Source organism: Urocitellus parryii, chromosome 3 (assembly GCF_045843805.1).
Source record: "Urocitellus parryii isolate mUroPar1 chromosome 3, mUroPar1.hap1, whole genome shotgun sequence".
Taxonomy (NCBI): Eukaryota; Metazoa; Chordata; class Mammalia; order Rodentia; family Sciuridae; genus Urocitellus; species Urocitellus parryii.
The window spans coordinates 159350835-159370543 of NC_135533.1; the positions used below are offsets into that span (position 1 = coordinate 159350835).

The window sequence follows — 19709 nt, forward strand, 5'->3', positions numbered from 1 at the left end:
GTGCAAACATTGTTCTTAATATTCAAGACAGAGTCTCAATATATGTGCCCATCAATGATTAAATGAGTACAAATATTGTACTTATATACTATTATTATTTAGTTATATAAAATATTTTGTCTCTTAAAGTGTTATAAGATATATATGCAGGACTTTGCATTAAGTAAAATATGGCAGGCAGAGAGTCAGTTGCAGGAGCTTTTGATTCACATGTGGAAGTCAGAAATTTAATGAGTAAAATTTTGCTCACCAGGTACTGTGTTTTGTGTAGGGTTGACATTGTTAGTCAAAGTCTCCATATTTTTATTTTAGTGGGCATAAGAGGGTCAAGAGTTTTGTTAACCACATGGTGAGTGTAGTGTATCATGTTCTTCATAAATACTAATAGAAGGAATACAATACCTTGTAAGTACAAAACTGATAATTATATAAAATAATGCATGTGTTGATTCATTTTAGTCATTTTACCTTCTATAAATAGTATACAATACCATAATATATGTAGTAAATTCATAAAGTTGTATTTGTCATTAAAAGAAATAATCATATCACACAAATTTGAAACTATAAAAATCAATTTATTATTCTTGATTGCCATATTTTGATTTCATCCAAGTATTAAGGACATAGGCTATGCAAGGTTTTTATAGTCTTTTAAATATATTTTTAGGGAAAATTTTATAGACATATATGTGTATATTTCTTAGTAAAATTTTTGTTCATATTTCTTTTTAAGAGTCCATAACCACTTTACCCTTGTTGAATATTTATGGTATTATCACCCAAAATCTATCAGTTATTTTTATGTCTATATGTCATGGTAGATAAAAAACAGTTTTCAGACACTCTTTAAAAAAGCCACAGATGTTTATATATGTTTTACATTTTTTATATTCTACTGAGAGTGAACGTAACTGGTAGATATTTACTAAATACAGAATGCTATCTTATGGAGGACAAAAGTCTGTGGATGATAAAAGTAACATACTTTCCTTCTCTCTATTGTATTACTCTACTTAGTGATGTACTACTCTTGGATACTGTGGTCTCTTAAAAAATTTGGATAATATTCCCAAGGTAATTTTGTTTATACATTTTTATTGAACTGATATATTTCTGGATTAATGATAACTTTGGATTTACGAATCTGCTACACTCCTGGTGTACTTATTTTACCTTAACTTCATGTTGTGTATGCAAATATATTTATCCCAGTCTAGTATGTATTTTTTTTGTTTATTCAGCCATGACTCCTCATCACACCGAAGAATATTCACCAGAAAAGGGCATAAAACATATATTTCACAAAGTGATCAGTGGGAAATATAGAAATTGTTATCTTGACTATTTACAACAAAAGAAAATATGGAAAACTCTACGTGAGAGTAAACATCAGAAATTATACAAAAAATCAGGCCTTGTTCACCTCCAAAGAATTTATACTGGAGAGAAGCCCTACAAACATAGACAATGTGGCAAAGCTTTTAGTAAAAAAAAAAAAAAAAAGTCTTATTTACCACAGAAGAACCCATGCTGGAGAGATGTCCTACCAATGGGCAGAATGTGATAAAGTTTTTAAAGAAAAATCAATCTTTATTAAGCAAAGCAGAATTCACACTGAAAAGAAGACCTACAAATGTAAAGTATGTGGAAAATATCAAATATCAACCCTTATATGTCATAGAAGAATGCATACTGGAGAGAATCCCTACAAAGAAAGTGAAGAATGTGGCAAAGCTTTTAGTCAAAAAATACACCTTATTCACCACAGCAGAACTCACACTAGACAGAAGGCTCACAAATGCAAAGTATGTGACAAAGTTTTTACTCAAATATCAACCCTTATTTGCCACAACAGAACTCACACTGGAGAGAAGCCCTACAAATGTAAACAATGTGGAAAAACTTTTAGTCAAAAACCACACCTTATTTGCCACAAGAGAACTCACACTGGAGAGAAGCCCTACAAATGTAAAGAATGTGAAAAAGCTTTTAATAAAAAAGCAGGCCTTACTTACCACAACAGAACTCACACTGGAGAAAAGCCCTACAAATGTATAGAATGTGGAAAAGCTTTTAGTCAAAAAGCAGGCCTTATTTGCCACAATGGAACTCACACTAGAGAGAAGGCCTACAAATGTACAGAGTGTGGCAAAGCTTTTAGTCAAAAAACAAGCCTTATTTGTCACAAAAGAACTCACACTGAAGAGAAGGTCTAGAAATGCAAAGTATGTGACAAAGTTTTTACTCAAATGTCAAACCTTATTTGTCACAGCAGAACTCACATGGGAGAGAAGCCCTACAAATGTAATGAATGTGGCAAAGCTTTTACTCAAAAAACACACCTTATTTGCCACAACAGAACTCACACTGGAGAGAAGCCCTACAAATGTAAAGAATGTGGAAAACCTTTTAGTCAAAAATCAGGCCTTATTTGCCACAATAGAACTCACACTGGAGAGAAGCTCTACAAATGTAAAAAGTGTGGCAAAGCTTTTAATAAAAAATCTGGCCTTATTTGCCACAACGGAACTCAAACTAGAGAGAAGGCCTACAAATGTAAAGAATGTGGCAAAGCCTTTAGTCAAAAGACAAGTCTTACTTGCCACAGGAGAACTCACACTGGAGAGTAGCCCTCCAAATGTAAATAATGTGGCAAAGCTTTTAATCAAAAATAAAACTTTTATTTACCACAGCAGAAGACACTCTGGTGAGATACCTTAAAAATATGAAGAAAGTGATAATGCTTTTAAAGAAAAAGCAAACCTTATTAACCACAAAATTTATACAGAAAAGAACCCCTACAAAACGAAACAATGTAGCAAAGCTTTTAATAAGAAATCAAAACTTTTTCACCACTACTAGGCTATTTATTCTGCAAAGAAGACTACAAATGTAGAGAATGTAGAAACATTTTTAATTATATATCACACATTACTAGACATCCAAGAAAACACACTGGAGAAAACACACTACAAGTAAGACCTTTGTACTGTTTCTTTAAGGATGGGTCAACATTTAATCCTCTCCACAATCATCACAGCAGAGAGAAATTTTTGAAATGTGAAAATTGACAATGTGACAATGCCTCCATAATTGATTCACCAATACTCAGTATCTGAGGATACATACTGGTTAGAGAGAATACAAATGGAAAAAAAAAATGTTTCATAGCCACATGTTTCTTAAACACTGCTGATTTTTGGAGAATTCATTGTGCCCAGAAATCCTAAAAAGTTAGATAATATTTCCAAAACCTATTCAAATTTTCAATTCATCGAACATTTGAAAACTCATACCAGTAGTGAACATTGAACATATTTTGTCCAAAATGAATGCCTTATATAACAACAAAACATTTACAATAAACACCTTGACAAATGTGAGAGTAAAGTCATCACCTATACATTACACCTTGATGTATATGAGGATAAGTGAAAGACAGAACTAATTTAAATATAGAAAATGAGTAGTTATCTTTAACTTTTGCGTAAATTTATTAAACACTATCCAGTTATTTGGTAGAAATAACAATCATGATTTTTATACATGCATAGTGCAGAAACCTCATCTTTGAAAGTGTATAAATTTTTTTCTAAATCAAAGATTACTAGCTATTCTCACTTTTGAATGTTGGAGAAAACAATTATAAGAAATCTATTTTTAGGCTGAGGATGTGGCTTAAGTGGTAGGTAGCGTGCTCGCATGGCATGTGTGTGGCGCTGGGTTCGATCCTCAGCACCAAATACAAATGAAGATGTTGTGAATGCTGAAAACTAAAAAATAAATATTAAAAAATTCTCTCTCTCTCTCTCTCTCTCTCTCTCTCAAAAAAAGTAAATCTCATAACGAATTTTTAAAAAGCTATTTTTGATGTTTTATACTGAATTTTAATGGTTTAAACTTTACTTTTTTGTACTGCAGTTTATATTTAGGGATTTTTAAACACTGGGCTACATTCCCAAGCCCTCTCCCCACTTTTTCAAATTTTGAGACTGGTCTTGTTAAGTTGCTTGAAACAACACTAAGTTGCTGAGGCTGAATTTAAACTTTTAAAACTTTTCAGCTTCCCAATTTACTTCTATACAAGCTTGGACCATCATGCCAGTTTACAGTGCATTTTTCACCTATATTTACCTTATGTATGCATTATGTTATTATAACTGAATATTTGTTTATATGTTAATAATCATGTATTGAATCCTGTCATTAAATGACAGACATCACAGTGTTCCACTTGACTAAATGTTCTATGTAAGAGTAAAACATATTATTGAGTAAATAATACCCTAGCATCTCTTAATACTTTTATACATTTTAATCAAACAATGGAGAATATAATTTACTTAAATCAGATAATTATAATTTTTTCTGTTAGTATTTATGGTGAAATTAGAAGACTTATAAGAAGGACATAGAGATATAAAAATAAGCCCTAGATTTTCATATATTGTATTAGAAATTTTAATATTTTAACTTCCACTGAAGATTAATTTTATACTTTAGGTATCTCTCATCCCATTTTACAGTTAGAACGTGGGTTGTAAATGTTAATTATATTATATATATATATATATATATATATATATATATATATATATATATATATAGTAGTTAGACACAAGAAATTTATTTTCTTTATTTATTTTTATGTGGCGCTGAGGATCAAACCCAGGTCCTTAAACATGTAAGGTGAGTGCTCTACCACTGAGCCATAACTCCAGGCCCACTGAAGGTCAAGTTTATTAGATTACCTCATGCCTGATCCTAGCAAGGAATAGATTCATCAAGATATCTTAGTTCATAATTTCCTGACATAATATTTATTTGGTCCAGACATGAAGACTTTATTTGATTAAACAAACATTCTCTTTGATAAGATACCTATTTTCTATGAGAAATCCTGTGATAAATTTAGCTAAAGAGCTTTTTGTTAAACTAACAAATGTACTTTGAATGGACTGCCAATTCTGATTAAAGTGGATATAGTTCCAATAAGGAGCAATGAAAAACCTTAGGTGTTTACCAGTGTTAATTTTATTTTAAATTAGATCAAAATGAATAACAATTGACCTTAAGTTCAAAGATTGGTATTGATATAAGAAGAGGAGGTGACATACTTACAGTTTTAGAGAAAGCCAGAGAAAGCAAAGACAAAAATTGGAATGGTGCAACAACAAGCCAGGAAACATGAATAGCTGCTGGAAGTAACCAGACGCTAAGAGAGAGCCATGGGACAGATACACCCTCAGGAAATCCAGAAGGAACCACTCTGGCCTAACACCTTTCTTCTCTACTTTTGTTCAATTGAAATGTGAAAAAATAAACTTCTGTTGTGTTGAGCCATCTTGTTTGTGGTCATCTATTATGTCAGTTCCAGGAAAACAATACAACATATATTACCCTATTGCTATGATTCAGTTTATAATTTGGTGCTTTTATGAATCAATGTGACTATGTTAAGAAATGTCCTAATATATTGCAAGGTATTAATTTAGAAAGTGTCTGTGAGGGTGTTTGTAGAAGCAATTAACAATTGCATCTGTAGACTTAATAAAAACCATGTGCTTAAATAAAAATGGAAATAGAGAAGGCAGTTAAAAGATAATGTACATTGTCAGAAAAGTGATGATGGGAAAGATTCATTTGTTTCTTAAGGGAGGTGAGAGAGTATGAGGATTGAAAGGAGAGTAGAATCAGTAAGACATTATTACCCCGTGTGTACATATGATTACATGACCAGTGCAATTCTTCATCATGTATGACTTAAAAAATGAGAAGTTATACTCCACTTGTGTATGATGTGTCAAAGTGCTTTCTACTATCATGTATATCTAATTTGAACAAATAAAAAACTAAATAAAATGATTAATCTATTTGAAATCCTATTAAAGTCTGTCTTAAAATTTCATCTGTATCAGGTAATGTTGTTAAGGGAGCAATATCAAACCACAAGATTAAAGAATAGTTTTCCTGTTTTTACAACATGGCAGACCTATCTGAGGTGTAATAAATTATATTTTCCTCAAGAGCTGAAGAAAAGTGGTAGAAGAAAACAGAAAAAGCCTTAAAGTCTCCTGAGAAAGGCTTAAGCCCTCCTGTGTCTGACTACTCTAGTTGGCTTGGGCAAGCTTTAGGTGGATGGTTCCAAATATAATGGATCTATTTGGTGTTTGGCAATAGCTCATTTCATGTTTGATAGACTTGGAAAAGTAATTCCTGAAGTATTAGGCTAAAATAAAAATGGTAACAATGAAGAAGACTAATAGTTTTTGAAAGAAAAATCTAAACCTTTTAATGTTTGCTGTCCTTTTATTTTGAAAATCAGAACATGTACCCCCACTGAGTTTCTTTGCAGAAACTCCCTTCAGCTGCCTTCAGTCACAGAAAGGTGATAGTGGACAGAGGGGAATAAGAAAAGAATGCAACACTGTGCCATGCCCCCAAATAAGAATTAACCTGGTAGAGATAGTCTAATCATTCTGAATTCAAGACTCTTTTTGTAGTATAGCAACCAAGTTGCCCTACATGTCTGCATAGCACTACTGACCCCTCATCCCATATTCAAGGATGTAAAAAAGGTTAGCACCAGCCTCTTAACAATCAGTAGACACAAATCGTGTCTTGCTGCTTGTAGACAGAGAATTTGCTACACCAGAACAATAGCTGGTGTAGCTGAGAACCTACTGTTATGTAACAGCCACAGTGGCATATGTTGGAGATACAGTGTTTAACAACAAAATGATGTGTGTCTGGCCCCCTAGAACTTATTTTCCAGCATGAAGAACTTGAGAAGAAAAAATCCTCCACAAGCAATCTCATACAAGCTCTTATTATCACCCCCTGCAGAAGAAACCCCCTCATAATGTCTAACCCTGACACAGTTTGTGAGGTTATATCCTGATCATCCTGTCCCCCAGCACTAACTGGCCTATTGCCTTTAGTATGCAGTGCCTAGAACCAAAAGCCACTGCCAAGGTTACTCATCTTCTCTACTGGGTTTGTTCCCCAAATATCCAAAGCTGGTCTAAATTCTTTCCATGTTTTCTAAGACCCTTGGCCCACCTAGGTGTTGCTTAATTAAGGGCACCTCATCCCTACTCTGCCAGTTTCTGACTGGATATCAGAAAAGTCAGGTTGTACAATGCTTTCCACTTGAGCTTACATTAAAATAGTTTTGAAATTTAATTACCGTTTGTCTTAACTTGACCATAAATCACCCTCCCACCTTTTGTTGCTTAAAATACTAATAGTCTATCTATGGTTTTCTTTTGTAACAGTGCTTCTTTTCCTAAATGAAATTTGAATAGGTACCTCAGCTTTCACAGCAGTATCTCAAATCTGGCAAGATATATAAAACATCTGGTGAATATTATAGAATAGTGATTCTTAGGCTCTACCACAGAGTGATTCAGAATTGCTCAGTGTGAAAAGGATCCAAGATTTTTGCAATGCTCCCAAGAGGATCTAATATGCACCAGGCTACTGAACCACCACCTGAAGATCCCAACTTCAAAAAGTGAAGGGTGAAGGCTGTCAAAAAATGTTGGGTACAGAACAGCCATGGATTGTATAAGTGCAACAGAAAGAAGCCAGAAATATAGACCAGAGTCTGAGTTTATAAAGGAAAATATGTTATCTTATTGACAGTGATTTGTTTGGGGCAAAGGTATTATAGAAATGCAAGCACAAGAAATCATTAAATTCTATGCAAGAAAAGTAAAGCTTTTCTCTGTGATCTAGGCCAGGGTCCTCACACATCAGAAAGCTCCAGAATGTATAAACATGGAGTAAGAAAGAGGAAAATAAACTTCTTTCTTCTTCAACATTTTCCACACCCCACAAGATGATCAGCTTTTTTTTTTTATGTAGAGAGAAAAGGTTTCAAATATACCACAAATGGTTTCATAGTTATTCTGTATTTTAGAGATGAATGATGACAGCTGTGATAGCCTAGTATGTGAGAATTATGTCAGCAACAGATCATGAAACACTTACTCAAAACAAACAGATGCAAACCAGGTTTTCAAGGGCAAAGATTTTTTAAAAAATCTGAATGTTATGCAGAATGCATGTGATAGAAATTCCAAATGTTTCATTGATTATTGGATAAGTTTAGGATTTAGATACCATGCATCTTGTATAAAAGAGGGCACTAACTGTTGATATTGCATGTATGAAACCTGAATATCTTTTACTTTAATGACTTTTGCATAAATTTAGACAGTGTTTAGACACACAGCATAGTGCATTTGCTCTCAGAGGTACACAAAATTCTAGTGACAGATATATAGGCTCACATTTTGAAATTATAGTTCTTATTCCAATTGTCAAAAATAAAACCATGCCTTATATTCTTATATTCTAATATGCATGTTTTTTCCCTTCTTTCTGTGTTTTCCTGTGTCAACCATTGAGGGCTTTGCTGTTTTGTTTAAACACTCAATTTTCTTATATTTCAATTAAGTCATAAAATATGCATTAATTTATTATTTATTAATTATAATGTGCAATTTTATAGTCTCTTTAGCATTATCTTGGCCATAGTACCTTTAATTATTTGTGATAAATATTTTTGTTATATTTTTTTTTCAATGCTGAAAAAAAAAAGAATGCTGAAAGCTTTCTTTCACACACATAGCCAAATGTCATATGTGAGGTCTAATTTTGTGAGATCTAATTTTGTTCTTTTTTAATTATATGTTTCAATAACAAAATGATGATTGTATAGTTATTTGTAACACAATTTTTTTGGTTGTTGTTTATTTGGAAGGTGCACTGGGTATTGAAACCTGGGGCATTTTATGTCTGAGTTGCACCACAATCATTTTTTAAATTTATTTTTACTTTGAGACAGGTTTCACTAAGTTGCTGATATTTTTATTAAGTTGATGAGGCTGGCTTTGAACTTGTGATCCTCCTGGTTTATTCATCAATTGCTGAGATTTCGGGTCTTAACCATTATACCTAGTAACTAAACATTTTTATAATTATATAAATGTGGCAAAGAAACCACATTAGATCAAAGTATTTAATAATAAATTCATAAAGCTTTTTGTTGTTTTTGTTGTTGTTGATATATGTGTGTAACTAAAGGCATCAGGAAGAATAAATATTTCAAGGAGAATATTTCTTGGTAGATTAAAATCATTTAAAAATATTTAAAATATTTTAAATTTAAAATATTTTATTTTGTTCAAACATAAAAAAAATGGTCACATAAAAGGTCTGAATTCTAGAAAAGGAATAAAAGGGAAAAAATTTAATAATAATGCCATTTTGTAATCTCACATTTTAAAAATTGCACATAAATATATTTGAAAAATGTGGCATGATACAAATTGTGATATATTTACAAAGGAGTAAGAGATGTAAATAAGGTGTCTTTAAAATGATTTGCTGCATTAGCAGAAAAAGTAAGAGATGTGAATAAGGTGTCTTTAAAATGATTTGCTGCATTAGCAGGAACTTAGATGTAGTGCAAGAATGAGGAAATCAATGTCTGTAGGACAATCCAAATCATGGACATATTTGTAAATGCTATCACCATTTTGGCTTTTCAGTTATAGTTTATTGCTGCTAGACATCAACCTCAGGGATATCTATGTGCAATCATAGTAGGTGATCACTCTACCATGACTCTAATAATAATTTGAAATATGTTCACACTCATTGTGTATAACAGATTTCAGACTATAGCCACCAAAATTCATTGCTTCCCAATCCCTAACATGAATAAAGTTATCATTCTCCACATTTAACTTTTATTGATATCTCAATGCAATATTAAGATATTGATGTTTTTTCCCCAATGCCTCTGGTTTTCTGAGTAATTTCAAGATTGATAATAAAGTACTTTTCATCATGTCTACTAAATATGTAATTTATCTTTTCTTTTCCTTTCTTAAATATTTCTCTATTCTATTAAAGTAGATTTGAATAGTGAATTTTAATTTAATTACTTTTGAATATAAACAGCAATAGCTGGCATGCTTCAGGTTTATGATTTTAATTGAAAAATAAGTGTTGTACCATCTAAATACAGTTCTGTCTCCTGTTTTGCAGAAGTGGTACTCATTCTTTCAACTTTCATTGCTGTTTTAATTAGAAATACTTACTAAAGTGTTCCTTCATCTATATTACTCTTTAAACTATTATTAGACATGAATTCTCTGAAAGGGATATCTTTAACTTCTGGATTTGTACATCTAGAAAGTATTTTTTCTTATTTGTAGATTCTTTTTACAGATGTTCTAATTAGATTTTTTCACTTCCATTCATTTTTGCTATTTTTAATTAATAGAGTGAAACCCTAAGACATTAATGTTAGGTTCCTGTAGTGCAGAATATTTTTAAAATCTTAGAATCTAATGATCTGGTTCATAAAGTTAGCTAGGACCCAGCTATTAACCTATGTACTATGCTTGTCTTTCTAGTAGTAGCTGATAGTACACTTGCTGATATGATAATTCATTCATTCATATTTGTCACCTACTGAGTTACTTTTACAGTATAAAATTTATTTAAAGAATAGTCCTTCTTCTTGATTCTCAAATGAAGGGCTATTAATAACTAATGTGAACTTTTTCAGCCTGGGTACTTTAGCTTCTCAAAATTAAAACTTTTCATTTAAAAAAGACTGTGTGTACAGCTCCCTGGTGGAATATCCCTAGGTTATATTCCCAGTATTGTGAGTAAGGGTGATTGACATCCACAAATTTAATAATCACTTGTATTTTCAATTATATTTTTGATAGATTTATCCCCAATAATTAGATTTACTAAGTCATTTTTTTCATTATTATTAGTATTTCAGAATACTTTTAAAACTGCAGTGTTTTTGTTGTAAGCAAAATAAAGGGAGACACTGAGACAAGATGCAGAGGCAGGAAAGGAAAGAAAGAATGGCTGGCTCTTCAAGCAGCCTCATTTATTTATCACAAAAATTACATTGGATCATTGGTTCAATGATTACATTAATATTACCTTTTACTTTAATCCCAGGTGCTCAAAGTTCTGGGTGATAAAACACAGAACCTCTTCTTGAAGGACATTACCATAGTAAATAGATATTGAACATGTGTTAGTTATCTTAATAGCTTCACAGAGAAACTGCTGAGCATTCCAAGCATGGGAAACAGAGTGCCAGTTACCCCCCATGAGTTTGCTCACCAGAGGAACACTTCCCTCTACAATTCCACAGTCAGAATACTTACATTTTGTCATTCTTTATTTCTTAACAGAAAAACTAAGTAGTCTCATTTTCCAGGTCTTTCAATTTTTAAAGGATAGCACAGCTCTGTTTTCTTCTTTTTATTGGAGTGCTCCTTAAACAAATTTTTCTGTGGCTGAGAATTTCAGTTTCTCTCCTGAGTGGCTTCATACAGGGGAATAATTTCACCAGTTAAATCATTTATGTATTTAAGGGCTTCTGTGACATTTCCATGGATGCATTTTCTCTGGACACTTAGCTTTCCAGGCAGAGAGCTGTGTGTTTCTCTCAGAAGTGTATTACTTCTTCATCCACCTGGTATTCAATGGTTCTTCCTCTTTCTCGGTGTGCCTAATTATCCAAAGTCAAATCCAGAATGTTGGAGATGCAATCTCCTCTTTTCTCTAAACCAACCCCCCCGCCCCCCCCCCCCAAAAAAAATGAGAATTGGGCAGTTTCTTCTGATCATACAATAGTGTTTCAACTTGGAGGAAAAGCTCATCTGCAGGAAAGATAACAGCTTTTCTTCCCCATTCAGTGAGGCTGTTCTTTGTTTTGCCCTCTATTCCCAGTTTTTATTAGTTTTACTACAACTAATTAGATAAATTTGGGGGCTGGGTATATATTTATATGTGGTTGTGGAAAAGAGAGCCATTTTTTATAATTGTTTGTGCAGAGTCTAAACTCTCTTTAGCAGGTTGGACATTCTTGTTTTTAAAGTGGAAATATTTCATTGCTCAATGAGTAATTGTAAAATTCAGTTCATGAAATTACATTTAGATGTGCTAATTTGAAAATTAGTGGTAATTTTGGGAATAACAATTCTTTGAGGTGTGTAGGAAGAAAATCATGAGTGATCTTCAGGAATAAATGTAGGGCCTGGGATATGGCTTAGTGGTAAAGCATGACCTGTGTTAGACCCATATCACCAAAAAGAAAAGGAGAATGTATTTTTAAGGGAGAACAGACCATCCTTTGAAGGACCTGATATCTAAATGACATAATGGAGAATGTTGTGACTTTGTTCTTCTTTAATTCATTTTTCAATTTTTACAAAATGATCATAGGTTTAGAGCATTTTGAAATTGCCTATATTGAACAAAATAACTAAAGAAAATATAAAGTAATAAATTTTTAAAAAATGAATCTAAAGTAAAACAAGGCTCCTTGAACATTTCTTCTTGATTTATTAGATAAGCTAATTATCAGTTTCCTCATACTTAAAAATAACACTAAGAATAAGTTTCAAGGGCAGTTACTTCATGCTGCATAAAAATCCTCTAATTCTTGGATATTGTTTTCTATTAAATATGTGCAAAGTAATTTTTCATATCGAAATGGTGACTTAAGTAAAAATAAGAAAACAAATAAAGGTAAATTCAGAAAATAAAATTATTTCATAAACATAATTGTGTAGAAAGTCCTTGTAGAAAAGTGGTGTGCTGCATAATAAAATGTATAAAGAAAAATTACATGCATGCAAGAAACCACTGAAGACTCCCTGCACTAGTAGACATTAGGTTTAACATGGAGATTTTTAAATAAGTGATTATGGGTCAATGATAGCACCACAGCCTGTTTTTCAAATTAAGTGTTTGCATTATTGTTGTTGTTGTTTTGCAGTGCTAAGATCATATCCCAGGCTTCATAAATGCTAGACAAGTACTCTACTGCTGAGTTACACCCCCATCTCCTGAAAACATAGTTTTACTGGAATGTCAACTGGCATACAGTTATTATGTATTGTAGATTTCAGGCTATGATCACATAGAACTTCTGGTTCACAAAACCTAAAGTCTTTATGATCTGACCCTCTGAAGAAAAATTTTGCAGATACAATTGATATAATCTTAATGCCACCAAATATATTGAGGTTAGTGGAATATGAATCCCTATGCACAATCTACCAGCAGCATTCAGGTTGATTCAATTTTTTTAAGAGAGAGAGAGAGAGAGAGAGAATTTTTAATATTTATTTTTTAGTTTTCGGTGGACACAACATCTTTGTATGTGGTTCCGAGGATCGACTCTGGGCTGCACGCGTGCCAGGTGAGCACGCTACTGCTTGAGCCACATCCCCAGCCCTCAGGTTAATTTAAGAGTCAAATGTCACAGCATTTACCCACTAGGAATTAAAATAAAAATTTAATCATTAGTAATTTCCTTGTAACCAGGTAGAGTGCCAATGTGGAAGGCAGTTTTCTTCTGCAATTTAGCGGTTGTGAAAATTATTAAAACATAATGAAGTTAAGATATATTTTCAAACTAAATGCTTTATGTGTGAAATAATAAGTCCAATAAAGATCTCATCTCATTCTCAAAAATTATTGCATACTACTTTTCAGATATAGAAATACAATTTTGGGGGGCTACTGGAGATTGAACTTAGGGGCACTTGACCCCTGACACACATCCTCAGTCCTATTTCATATTTTATTTACAGACAGGGTGTCACTGAGTTGCTTAGTGCCTCAATTTTGCTGAGGCTGGTTTTGAACAATCAATGCTCTTGCCTTAGTCTCCTGAGTCGCTGGGATTACAGGCTTGTACCAGGGCACCTTCTGGAAGACAGAATTATTAATAAGGAGTATTGAGAATATTTCTACTTTATAAGACAATTTTATATTAAATATTCTTAAAGTACATATGTGTATATGTAATATATCAGTATAACTATCCTATAGACACACCAAAAAAAAACCCAACAGTTTATACAAACTCTTTTTCCATATGCATCCTGTGTGTGTGTGTGTGTGTCTGTGTCTGTGTGGCCTGAACAGATCGCTGTGAATCCATTAAAAAAGTAATTCATTAGAAAGTAGTCCAGAGCCTAATTCCATATTGTCTTTTTATTTATTTTTAAATTATTTTATTTTAAAATATTTTTAGTTGTAGATGGACACAATACCTTTATTTTATTTGTTTATTTTTATGTGGTGCCAGGGATCCACCTCAGTGCCTCATGCATGCTAGGCAAGCCCTCTGCCACTGAGCCACAACTCTGGCCCCAAATGTCTTTTTCTCAGTACAGAATTCAGCTATATTTCTTTTTATCAAATAATAAAAATACATTTGGACAGATGTGTTTTCAGAAAAAGTTATTTAATAAAAGAACTGGAATGGGCAGAACTCTTAGCACTGAGAAGAATGAATTATAATTCCATGACCTGCTGTCAAACTTAATGTAATTGATTAGCAATTATTACCCTTCTGGAGCCTGAGGAGAAAAAAATGAGTTGAGAAGATTACATTTGAAATCATAACCACTTGAAAGAGCCAAGAAATAGGTATGCCATCTGTGGAACATGTGAATTTTTCCAACATGATAGTTGAGTTTTTGTGGTTATAATAATAACAGTAACAAGAAAAACCCTGCATGTATTGAGAAAAGTAAGCTGAAGTAACAGAGCCGAGTTAAAAGTGGAAAAGTTTCTGGAAGAATATGCAATTCATTATGAAAAATTAAATCTTTAATTTCTTTTTACATGGAAAAATAGAAAACCAAGTTTATTAAAACTACAAATGTTCCCCTTTTTTAGAATTTTTCTTGAGTGTTGGATGAACCTTTATTTTCTTGAACCTTTATTTATATTTGGAGCTGAGAATCAAACCCAGTTCTTCTAACATGATAGACAATTGCTCCACCACAGATCTAGAACTTCAGCCCCAAATGTTTCCTTTTATATGTAAACATATCTGACTCAATTAGCTGAAATTCTCCAGAGAAATGAAATTGGCTTGTCATTAGGGCCTTCAACTGATAGAATGAGGCTCACCCACATGGTGAGTAATCTGCTTTAAAGTCTACTGATTTGAAGTTTGAGACCAGTCTTGGCAATATAGTGAGGTCCTAAGGAATTTATCAAGACACTGTCTCAAAATAAAATGTAAAAATTGCTTGCAATATAGCTCAGTGGCTAAGTGCCCCTGGGTTAAAAAAAAGAATCCCTGGTTAAAAAACAAACAAACAAAAAATGAAATTTATCAGTGGAAAAAATATTTATTGTAGTGTAGAAATTAGCTACACACCTCTGGTATTTTTTTCTTTTTTCTTTTCTTTTCTTTTCTTTTTTTTTTTTTTTTTTTTTTTTTGTGTGTGTGTATGTGCCAGGAATTGGACCCAGGGGCACTTAACCACTGAGCCACATCCCCAGCCATTTTTTTATATTTCATTTAGAGATAGGGTCTAACTGAGTTCCTTAGAGCCTCACTAAGTTTCTGAGCCTGGCTTTGAACACATGATCCTCCTGCTTCAACCTCCCAAGCCACTGGGATTACAGGAGTGCATCACCAGGCCCAGCTCTGGGAAATTTATTTTTGACAAGGTTCTCAGGTCTATTGAAGAGACAATAGTCTTTACCACATATAAGATAGAGATAAAATTGCATATTTTCATGCAAAAAAGTGATATTGGATTTTACATGAGATTATGTAAATAATTAACTCAGAATGATTCTGTACCTAAATATAACAGTTAAAACTGTAAAAATTAAAAATAAAAAACCATAATCTAATGTTCTTGAATTTAGAAAGAGCAGTGGAGACTTAGATATTCTTCAAAATAAACACACACATACAGAGATAAATTTTACTTTAAAAATTCTGTGCAGAAAAAAAAGGAAAGTAAAAACAATTATAGCAGGTTTTGGTTTGTATGTTTTTGAAAGATAAATTTTACTTTAAAAATTTGTGCAGAAAAAAAGGAAAGTGAAAACAATTATCACAGGATTTTTTTTGTATGTTTTTGAAAGATCTGTTTGAACCCACTTTTTAGAACTCAATGAGGCTTGTCACGTTTCTTAAGAGGCCTGTTGAGTCCACAGCCTAGCCTCCTCTCTTCTCTAGCTCTTACAGTTTAATGCCACTCTGTCCCTTCCAGAATCACCCCAGATCAAGGAATCCTTCTACAGGGAAACTGTATACATCCCACAGCATGGAAAATTATTCAGACTGATAAGTCAACAATGAGCCCTACTCTCCAGCTAATCTCCTATTACTTATATTTCCCCTACAGATTTTATTTGTTTTATCCTACCCCAGACTAAAGCTTCTGCCACAAATCCAATGTGTTCAGTGTCCTAAATTATAAAAGGAGTGACCTTTGTCTCTCCAAAGGTCATTCTTTTGGGTCCTGAGAACAAATAATTTTCAAGTTTTGTTTTTCAAAAAACCCTTAAATAAGAAAAAAGAAAAAAAAGTCAACATTGTGGAAAACTGGAAACTCCAGACCTCTTGGACAACAATAGAAAATGATGAAATCACTGTGGAAAGCCCTAGTGGTTTCTAGAGAAAATAATAAATTACTAAATACACCAAACACTCTCTCTTAAAGGTGTGCCATAAATAAATGAAGAACATGTGCTCAGATGAGTTCTCATTTGCACATCAGTATTCATAACAGAATGATTTATAAGAGTCAAAGGATAAAATGACACAAGATAAATGGAGAATAGAAAATTGGAATATCTGCAATGAAATATTAATCAGCAATATTATTTTGCAGTGTGGAAACTGAACTCAGGGCCTCAGGCCTGCTAGGAAACCACTTTACCTCTGAGACATACCTTGGTCACACCCTTCAACATGGTTAGTAAGAGCACTAAAATATTACAGTGGAGTAGTAGCTGGGAAACAGTACGCTAAGGGAAAACAATGAGAGAAAAAAATGCCATATATTTTGCCTGTGAATTTGTATGCTATTTGCAGAACAAGCAAATAAGTGAAAGAAAACTGAATTAGTCATCACCAGGGGCCAAGTGAAGAAGTAACAGGGAATAACTGTTGGTGGACACTGGTCAGAAGGACCTGTGCCCTGCATGTTCTGCATGTCAAATGTACAAAATGATACATAAATAATGAACAAAATGATGGGCTGGAGTTATGGCTCAGTGGTAGAGCCCTTGCGAGGCACTGGGTTTAATTTTCAGCACCACATATGAACAAATGAATAAATAAATGTCCATTGTCCATCAATATCTAATAAAATTAAATATATATATATATATATATATATATATATATATATATATATAAAATGTTACAAAACCATTCTTCTAAACTTTTACAAAAGTAAATTTAGTTTTATTTACATGCACTTTTCCAGAATAAAAAATATATATATGCAATTTTTCAGATTACACTCTAAACCCCAGCCAGTAAAATAGGGCAAACAACTGTAAGAGACTGCAACTGAATAAATTCACTTATATTTAAATGAACACTGTTGCTACCTGTGTATGACAGTTGATTATTCTTTTTTTCAGTGCTTATTTTATATTAGTTGATATCTAAATGAATTGTGTATATCTTGACTAATATTTGAAACTTGTGAAGTTTTTACTATATTTACATAATTCAATGTAATATATATATATATATATATATATATATATATACACACACACACACACACACACACACACACATTTATTTAACTAATTATTTATTTACTTATTTTGCACAGAGCTAGGGCTCAAGCACAAGGCTGTACACAAGCATGGTAAGTCCTTCACCACTGAGCCACACCCCGCTTTAATCTATCTACATCTCTATTCCTGATTGCTTATCTCTTTTCAAAAGGTCATTTAATGCCACATTTTTCACTTTTAGTGTGTATATTTCTTATAGTTGAAGTGAACCTATGTCACCTCCTAGTAACATTTTATGTTGATGGTGATGACTGCTGCTGTGGCTCTTTCTTTGAGGGAATTGAAATTTCAGTCACCATGTCCTTGCACTAATTCACATGTGAATTTTGCTGTCTCTGTATTTTCTCTGGAGTCTACCCTTAGTTTCCGCCACAAATAAGGTGCTCACACTCACCAGCAGATCAGTTTCCTGGCTATCTTGCACTCCTGGCTTCTGCCTTTGCTCTCTTACTTGCACTAGTGCACAGGTCGTGTGATTGCATCAAGGACACCAGACACGGGACTTTCTTTGGAATGATGAGGATCCATCTTCTTCTCATAACTATGTTTTCACAGAGAAGCAACTGAGACAAGGGACAGTCAGATGCATAAGAAGGGAGCAACAGGGCACTCACTGTGATGTAAATTCAATCCGAGAATGAAAACCTGAACATAAATAAGACCCAGCACCTATATCACCTTTATACATTTTTACTTTATTTCCAATTCTGCTCTCTTAAAATCCAATATTAGTATCAGGTAAGGTGGAACACACCTGTAATCCTAGCAGCTCAGGGGGCTGAGGCAAGAGGGTAGCAAGTTTAATGCCAGCCTCAGAAATGTAGTGAGGCCCTAAGCAATTTAGCAAAATCCTATCTCCGTGCCAGATTCTCCTGGTTCACTAGGCTCACTTTAGATTTCTTCTTGTGTGTAACTGGCTAATTTTGCCTTTTTAAGTACAAGTTTTTTGGCCATATAGCCTCTGGGTTGCCCCAAGACAGTCTGTGTGTGGGGCCACCCCTGAGCTATTTAGCATCTTCTCTCAGCCTTGGGCCAAGGAGGTTTTAGTCTGGCATTGCATGGTGTTTTATGGTCCATCATACTTGATGGATTGCATCTACCTTTACAGAGCTAAGAAGCCTGCTTTCTCATAGATCCAGACTGTTGTGATGGGCAAAAGTGTGACTTATGTAGTCCAGGGAGAGAAATAAAGAACCTCCATGTGCTTCTGATCTTTCCAATGCTTTGTGCACTCAAATCACTCAATACAGTTTCACTCTATAGGTTCTTAATTAAGAAAATGACAATTCTTAATGCTAGGCACTGCAATAGACAAAATCAATTCACAGCAAAACTTCTAGATTAATTCTAAGAACTGCAAACACACTTAATCATGACAGACATTCCCTCTGCATGCTAAGTTCAAGTGTCAGATCAAAAGTCTCAAGCCTTAGGCTTTAAGTCCAGCAGATGCACACTCACTCAGACCACTCATCTGGTTCCTCAGATCAGGAACCAAGGCAGGCTTCTCCTGCAGTGGAGCAGATGGCTAGCTGAGAGAGTTGTAGGGAGAAGTTGCAGCTCTCACCAGGGTCAAGATGTGGATGTAGAGTTTGAGAGCAGTGAGGAAGATGTAGAGGGATCAGCAAATGATGGCAAGTGATGGGATGTCAGTCCAGGTCCAGGTCAGGTCCTTCAGCTTGTGTATATCAGTATCAGCTGGCTGAATGTCTGTTCATTTGCTCTATTATTCATACTAACTTTTGGGGCTTTTGATCCCCTTCTTTCAATCCTTATTGGCTGCGGTTTTCTCAGTGACATCATCTGGTCTGGTGGTCCCCACCCTGATCTTTTCACTTTTCCTTCTTATTAGGCAGAGGCTTCACTTTGAGTTTATCAGGGTCAGAAAACTTGTTTGTGCCTTAGGGCCATACTGGAGGGTCCCCTTAGATGTGCCTGGGGTGACTGAAGGTTTCAAACTGGAATTTTTAAAATGGAGTTGCTTAGGCTCAGGCCTAAGGCCATTCTTTCAATCTCTTATCTTTATTTGCTTCTTCTTAATTTCCTCATGTCCTAACTTTCTTCTTTTT

General features: G+C 33.7%; 1 pseudogene; it reads left to right on the forward strand.

The window, feature by feature from the left end:
- The first annotated feature begins 1541 nt into the window (after window positions 1–1541).
- Window positions 1542–2633, forward strand: LOC144253805 (uncharacterized; annotated as a pseudogene).
- The last annotated feature ends 17076 nt before the right edge of the window (window positions 2634–19709 follow it).